The following is a 6,882-nucleotide window of genomic DNA, read 5'->3' as shown; positions in this document are numbered from 1 at the left end:
ATAGGGAGGAGAAAGGGCCCTAGCCAATATTCAGTAGATCAGAGAGAAGAGAAAGGGGGAAAAAGAGAGAGAGAGATATTGAGGATTGAGGAGGGGCCAAAAAAGTAGGAGAGCAATAAAGAAAAAGGAAAGATTTTAAGGAGGGAGTGATCACTATTGCTTCCAGCCAAGATGGAATTACACAGACCAGATACCCTCACACTGTAAATAACTAGAAACCCAAAGCATTGTTTTATGATAACAATTTTCAGGCATTGTTCAAAAGCAGGACAGCATCCTGAGCAAAGGAAAGTAAGCAAGGGAAACCATTCAACTGTACCAGCTCACCACCTAGAGCAGTGGCCGGCAAACTCATTAGTCAACAGAGCCATATATCAACAGTATAACGACTGAAATTTCTTTTGAGGGCCAAGTTTTTTAAACTTCAACTATATAAGTAGGTACATTGTTATTAACTTAATTAGGGTACTCCTAAGCTGGCCAAAGAGCCGCACTCAAGGGGCCAAAAAGCCACATGTGGCTCAGAAGCCGCAGTTTGCCAACCACGGACCTGGAGCCAGTTTCCAGGCCTTAACAAAAAGAATAAAAACCTAGCCCTGGCCGGTTGGCTCAGCGGTAGAGCGTCGGCCTAGCGTGCGGAAGACCCGGGTTCGATTCCCGGCCAGGGCACACAGGAGAAGCGCCCATTTGCTTCTCCACCCCTCCGCCGCGCTTTCCTCTCTGTCTCTCTCTTCCCCTCCCGCAGCCAAGGCTCCATTGGAGCAAAGATGGCCCGGGCGCTGGGGATGGCTCTGTGGCCTCTGCCTCAGGCGCTAGAGTGGCTCTGGTCGCAACATGGCGACGCCCAGGATGGGCAGAGCATCGCCCCCTGGTGGGCAGAGCATCGCCCCCTGGTGGGCAGAGCATCGCCCCTGGTGGGCGTGCCGGGTGGATCCCGGTCGGGCGCATGCGGGAGTCTGTCTGTCTCTCCCTGTTTCCAGCTTCAGAAAAATGAAAAAATTAAAAAAAAAAAAAAAAGAGTAAAAACCTAAACCGAACGTAGCTGTCTGACTGGGTTGAGAAGTCAGAGATAGAAGCTTAGGGAGGCCAAGGTGGCTAGAACTTTGCAAGGCAGAGTACCAGAAAGAAGGGACCGATACAGGGACTTTCAGAGACCTGCAGAGTTGCCCCCTCGAGTCCGTGGCTGAGTGCTGGTCTGTACACACATACACAAAATCTACCCAAAGATGGAGAAAGACCCATCAGAAAAATTTAAGCAGAACAATTCCCAGAGCTTACACAGGACTAGAAGTAGACCTTGTGACACAGGGGCTTTGGGTAGAATTCTCAGAAGGAAATTGCCTTAGAATTGGTGCAAAATTATGCCTAGGCCAAAAGCTGCTTTCCATCGGCATAATAAAGCTTAAAGGGTTGAAAGAATCCAACTGATTCCAAATAAGGATGCACCAGAGAAAACCCAACATTATTTAAATAAATACAATAAAACCCAACGAGCAACAACGTATAATTAATAATATCCATTAGCTACTAAAAAATTATCAGGCATGCAAAGAAATAGGAAAATTATTTTCTCCATAACAAGAAGAAAAATCATTCAGCAGAAACAGACCCACAGATGGTGGAGCTAGCCAACAAAGACAGTAAAACAGCTATTAGAAATATACCTCATTTTTCAAGAAGGTAGAGAAAAACATCACACTAATAAGAACAGAAGATACAAAAAGAAGCAAATGTAAATTTTAGAGATTAAAAATATACAACATATAAAGTGAAAACACACGTGGTAGGGTAACGAGGAGTTCTGACACCATGAAAGAAAAGATCAATGACCTTGAAAAGAGAGCAGTAGAAACTAAGCAAAATGAAGCGCTGAGAGAAAGACTGGAAATAAAAATGGATCATTAGCTCTAGAACAAAATCAAGCACTCTAACATATGTGTATTTGGAATTCCATTAAAAGGGAGCAGATATGATATTTGAAGAGAAAAGACCAAATATTTTTTAAATTTGGTGAAAATTATAAACAAATCCAAGAAACTCAATGAACTAAATAAATCTTTAAAAACCAATCCAAGGTACATCATAATTAAAATGAGGAAAGTCATGATAAAAGGGGATATTTTGAAGGCAGCCAGACACAGAACAAACACATAGAAAACAAAGAAAAATACCAGCAAACTTCATGTCAGAAACTACGGAGGCTAGAAGAAAATAGGAAGACATCATTAAGGTATAAAAAGGGGGAAAACCTAGAATTCTTTATCCAGCAAAATTATCTATGAAATCTGAAAGTGAAATAAAGACTTTTTAGACAAACAAAAACTGAGACATTTTTTTCCAAGCAGACCTGCATGCACTACAAGAAATGATTAATGAAGTTCTTCAGGCAGAAAGAAAATGGTACCAGATGGAAACCATCTTTTGTGTCTGATCAACACAAAAGAATGAAGAGCACAAGAAATAGTAAATATGAGGGTAAACATAAAAGACTTTTTTTTGGTATTGAATGTTTGGTATTGAAGATGATTTACTGTTTAAATTAAAAATAATAACAATGCATTATAGAGTTTATAGCACATGAGGAGTTTTACATATTGTGGAGTTTATAGCAAAATTTATGAAAACAACAGCAGAAAGAACAGGAGAGGGATGTGAAAGTATAGTGTTGCAAGGTTCTTATACCATGTAAAGTGGTATAATATTGTCTGATAAGTTAAAGATGCATCTATAAACCCTAGATTGACCACTAAAAAATACAACAAAGAGATAGCTAATAAACTCATTCAAAAAAAAAACTGAATCGTGTTTTAAACTCATTTACTGTAAAAGAAGGCAAGAAAAAAAAGGAAAAATAACAAAGAACAGATGGGCAAATAGAAAAGAAATAGCAAAATGGTAGATTCTATATCCAACCATATCAATAATGTTATTAAATATAAATGGTCAAACAGCACCATTAAAAGGCAGAGAATGTTAGATTGGCCCATCTGTATATTATCTACAGGAGATCTATTTTCAATATAAGGACACATATAGGTTAAAAGAAAAAAAGAAAATAGTTTTTTTTAAAAAAAATATGCCATGCTAACACTAACAAAAGGAAAGCTGGAGCAACTATAGCAATTAGATTATCAAAAAAAATCACACAGAGAACATACCACTCAAAATAGAAGAATTTCTTTTTCAAGCTCACATGAACCTTTTGCCAAGATCATAACTAGGCTTAGAATGACTCTCAGATAAATTTAAGATGGCTAAACTCATACAAAGTATGCCCACTGGTCACAATAGATTTAAACTAGAATCTATAACAGAAAGATATCTTTTCTCTAAAATCCTTCAAATATTTAGAAATTAACCAACATGCTTCTAGACAACACATGGATCTAAAGAGACCAAGAGAGAAATTATAAATATTTTGAACTAAATAAAAATTAAAGCAACACATCTAAATAATAGAGGAATGTAGCTACAGCAATGCTCAGAAGAAAATTTATAGCGTTAAATGCTTATAGTAGAAAAGCAGAAGGGTCACAAAGCAATGATCTCAGCTCCCATCTTAAGTAATAAGAAAAAGAAGAGAAAAACCCAAAATAAGCAGTAAGGAGGAAATGATTAAGATAAGAACAGAAATCAATAAAATATAAAACAATACAGTATATCAATGAGACCAAAACCTAGATAAACATCTAGCCAGACAGGAAAAAATGAGTAAAAACACTGATTACCAATTCAGGAATTAAAGTAGGTACATCACTACAGATCTTACAGATCTTAAGAAGATAATAAAGGAATGGTGTGAATAATTTCATTCTAATAAGTTCTCCAACTTTGATGAAATAGACAAATTCTCTGAAAGGTACAAGCTATCAAAGTTCACTCAAGAAGAAATAAATCTGAATAGTTCTATATCTATTTATATTAAAGAAATTTAATTCATTACTGAAAACCTTCCTACAAAGAAAATTTCAGTCGCAAGGGCATCACTGCTGAATTCTAGCAAACAAAACATTAAAGAAAGAAATAATAATGAATCTATACAAACTCAGAAAATAAAATAGGAAGAAACATTTCTCAACTTATTTTATGATGTATGCATTACTCTGATACCAAAACCAAAGAAATTACAAGGCAAAAAAAAAAAAAAACCACAAAACTACAGACAAATGTGCCTTATGAACATAAACACTAACATCTTTAACAAACAGGAAGGTGTTGCCAACTGTGTGGAATTCTGTTGAGAGGTGGGGAAGTGAGGTTAGAGAAGTCACTGTTAGATATAGCAACAGGAAGTCCAAATGTTTCCACCTTCCAGAATCCTTATCTCTCCATCTCCTGGACATTCCTGTGGTGCCGTCACATTTTCTCAGGCCACATCACTTACCTACAGCCAGTTGGCCGCCCCACCCAGCTACTAATCACCACAATTATCATTCAGGTCACAACATACTCTGAGGTTGGGATCCAGGCATCCCCAAACTACGACCCCACGGGCCGCGTGCAGCCCCCTGAGGTCATTTATCCAGCCCCCTGTCGCACTTCCGGAAAAGGCACCTCTCTCATTGGTGGTCAGTGAGAGGAGCACTGTATGTCACAGCCCTCCAATGGTCTGAGGGACAGTGAACTGGCCCCCTGTGTAAAAAGTTTGGGGACCACTGGTAGACTTTGGCCAGTGATCCAAATTGAACTGTAGACTTTCCTAAATGTTGGAGATAGAGGTGTGGAGAGTAAGGTGGCATATTTTAGGGTATGAGGACCTACAGGTATCTCAGGCTAAAGAGATCAGGGCTTTCTGGAAGCTCAAACTGGCCAATTGTTTTTGAGGATTCTTCCTGAGGACCTGTGCTTCTTAAATAGCATACAGGCAACCACTTTACTATCAATGATTGACACAGTCCTTGGTGATAACAGCATAGGAAAGGAAGCTGAGCAACAAGGCATGCTAACTCAAGATCTTCTGGCTTCTCAGTTCTGGCTTCTCAGGCACCACAGGCTCATACTGTGTGCAGTCTGGCTGGAAAAATCCTAGTGCCCTTTCTCACCGAGCCCCAACTAAGAGCTGGGTGCCTGCCAGATACCACGGGAGATACCAGAGTGATGCCAAGAGCACCATTCTTCATTTGTTCTTAGCCAAAATGCCAAGAAGCAATGGGAGCTCTGTTCTTTAGGAAGCTTCTATTCTGGTCCCTTGAATCTATCTTAAATGTATGCATGACATATGAATACATTTTTGTTTGTTTCTCTCTTAGCATGTGTGTCGGCCCAGATCCTCCAAGAAGCAGATGCTAGGACAGAACAGAAGTGCAAGGTATTTATAATGGGGAAACAGCTGTGAAGGAGAAAAGGGAGAGAAAGGAGAAGCAAGCAAGGAAAACCGATCTGATACCTGTGAAAGGAGAGGTGGGGGTGGGGAGAGGACTGGGCAGGAAGAGCCACCAACTGCAGCATGGCTCTGAGAAACACACAGGCCAATGAGGAGCCCTGGAGCAAAGATGGTCCATTAGAGGAGTCCTGCATCAGGCAGAAGTGTCCGTTCTCCAGTGTCCTTGCAGTGCTCAGTCATTGGCCAGGAGCAGCTTAGGAAGAACGTGATCTTAACTGAATTTCACAGCAGATCCAAAGCGGCATCTACATCCCAACAGTCAACTCTACTCACAGTGGTTCTCTTGAAGGGAAAGCTGAGTGGCCCACCTGCAGTGGCCACCATCACATGGCTGACTTCATAATAAAAAAGCTTTGTTCAAGGGAGATTTATTAAATGGAGTGGTAAAAGAATTAAAGAGTCAAAGGATTATGAGTCTAAAATAGGAACATCTAGGAAAGAGTAGGTCAAAAATATGCTATTACAACTCAAATAATATAATATTTCTCTTGCCTGACCAGGCAGTGGTGCAGTGGATGGAACGTTGAACTAGGACGCGGAGGACCCAGGTTCAAAACCCCGAGGTCACCAGCTTGAGCATGGGCTCGTCTGGTTTGAGCTCAAGGTCACTGGCTCGAGCAAGGGGTCACTCAGTCTGCTATAGCTCCCCTGTCAAGGCACATATGAGAACGCAATCAATGAACAACTAAGGAACCGCAATGAAGAATTGATGTTTCTCATCTCCCTCCCTTCCTGTCTGTCTGTCTTTATCCGTTTCTCTGTGTCGCACACACACACACACACACACACACACAGGAATATTTTTTTGTTTTCTTACAGCATTGTTTGGTTTCATCAATTTATGGTCGATGAAAGTAAATTGAATTTTTAAAATTTATTTACAATGGTTTATGAAGAGCCTGCTGACTATGTTCCTGAAGTTGACTGTTCAATCCAAGATGCCAGTGAAAATGTAGGCCCAGGTCCCACCTTGGTCTGAGGACAGTGACTGAGGTCAGAAAGGAGGGAAGCCTGAGCCCAGCTTGCCCCCAGCACTCACACTTTGCCCCCTACTTCCAGGAACTCATCATGGGCCCTAAGGAGCTGAGTTTATGGTCAAGGGCCAGTCAAAGAAAAAACAAACAAACAAACAGCAGCAGATTCTTCAGGAGAAGGAAACACTATGCAGGTCTGAAAATTGAAAACTGGAATAAATATGAAATATGAAAGTGTGTAAGGAGGGGCAGCCCCAGAAGAAGGCATCTGTCTAGTGTAGAAGGACAATGGCCTAAGACTTCTTTGAATTTTCAGCCACCAAAAGGTACACATAAATGTTTGTGGAATGAATTAGTGAATGTACAGGAAGGCAACCACCCCCAAATTCAGTGGGACTTTGAGAGAACAAACAAGAAGCCACCCCCCAGTCAAGAGACATCAAGGACAATATTCAAATAACCAGAGCCAAGAAGGCAGTGTTGGAGGCAGAAGATGTCAACAGCAGACTGGAAGCTGCTCTATGT

At 40.5% G+C, this 6,882-nt stretch overlaps 1 non-coding gene across 1 annotated transcript; it reads left to right on the top strand.

Moving 5' to 3' along the window:
- The first annotated feature begins 593 nt into the window (after positions 1–593).
- TRNAA-AGC (transfer RNA alanine (anticodon AGC)) lies at positions 594–669 on the top strand. Its single transcript has one exon. It is a non-coding gene; the product is annotated as a tRNA-Ala (tRNA).
- The last annotated feature ends 6,213 nt before the right edge of the window (positions 670–6,882 follow it).

The sequence above is a fragment of the Saccopteryx bilineata genome, chromosome 3 (genome assembly GCF_036850765.1).
Source record: "Saccopteryx bilineata isolate mSacBil1 chromosome 3, mSacBil1_pri_phased_curated, whole genome shotgun sequence".
NCBI classification, from domain to species: Eukaryota; Metazoa; Chordata; class Mammalia; order Chiroptera; family Emballonuridae; genus Saccopteryx; species Saccopteryx bilineata.
The sequence above is the reverse complement of the archived record's forward strand: the minus strand, read 5'-3'. Positions and strand labels throughout refer to the sequence as shown.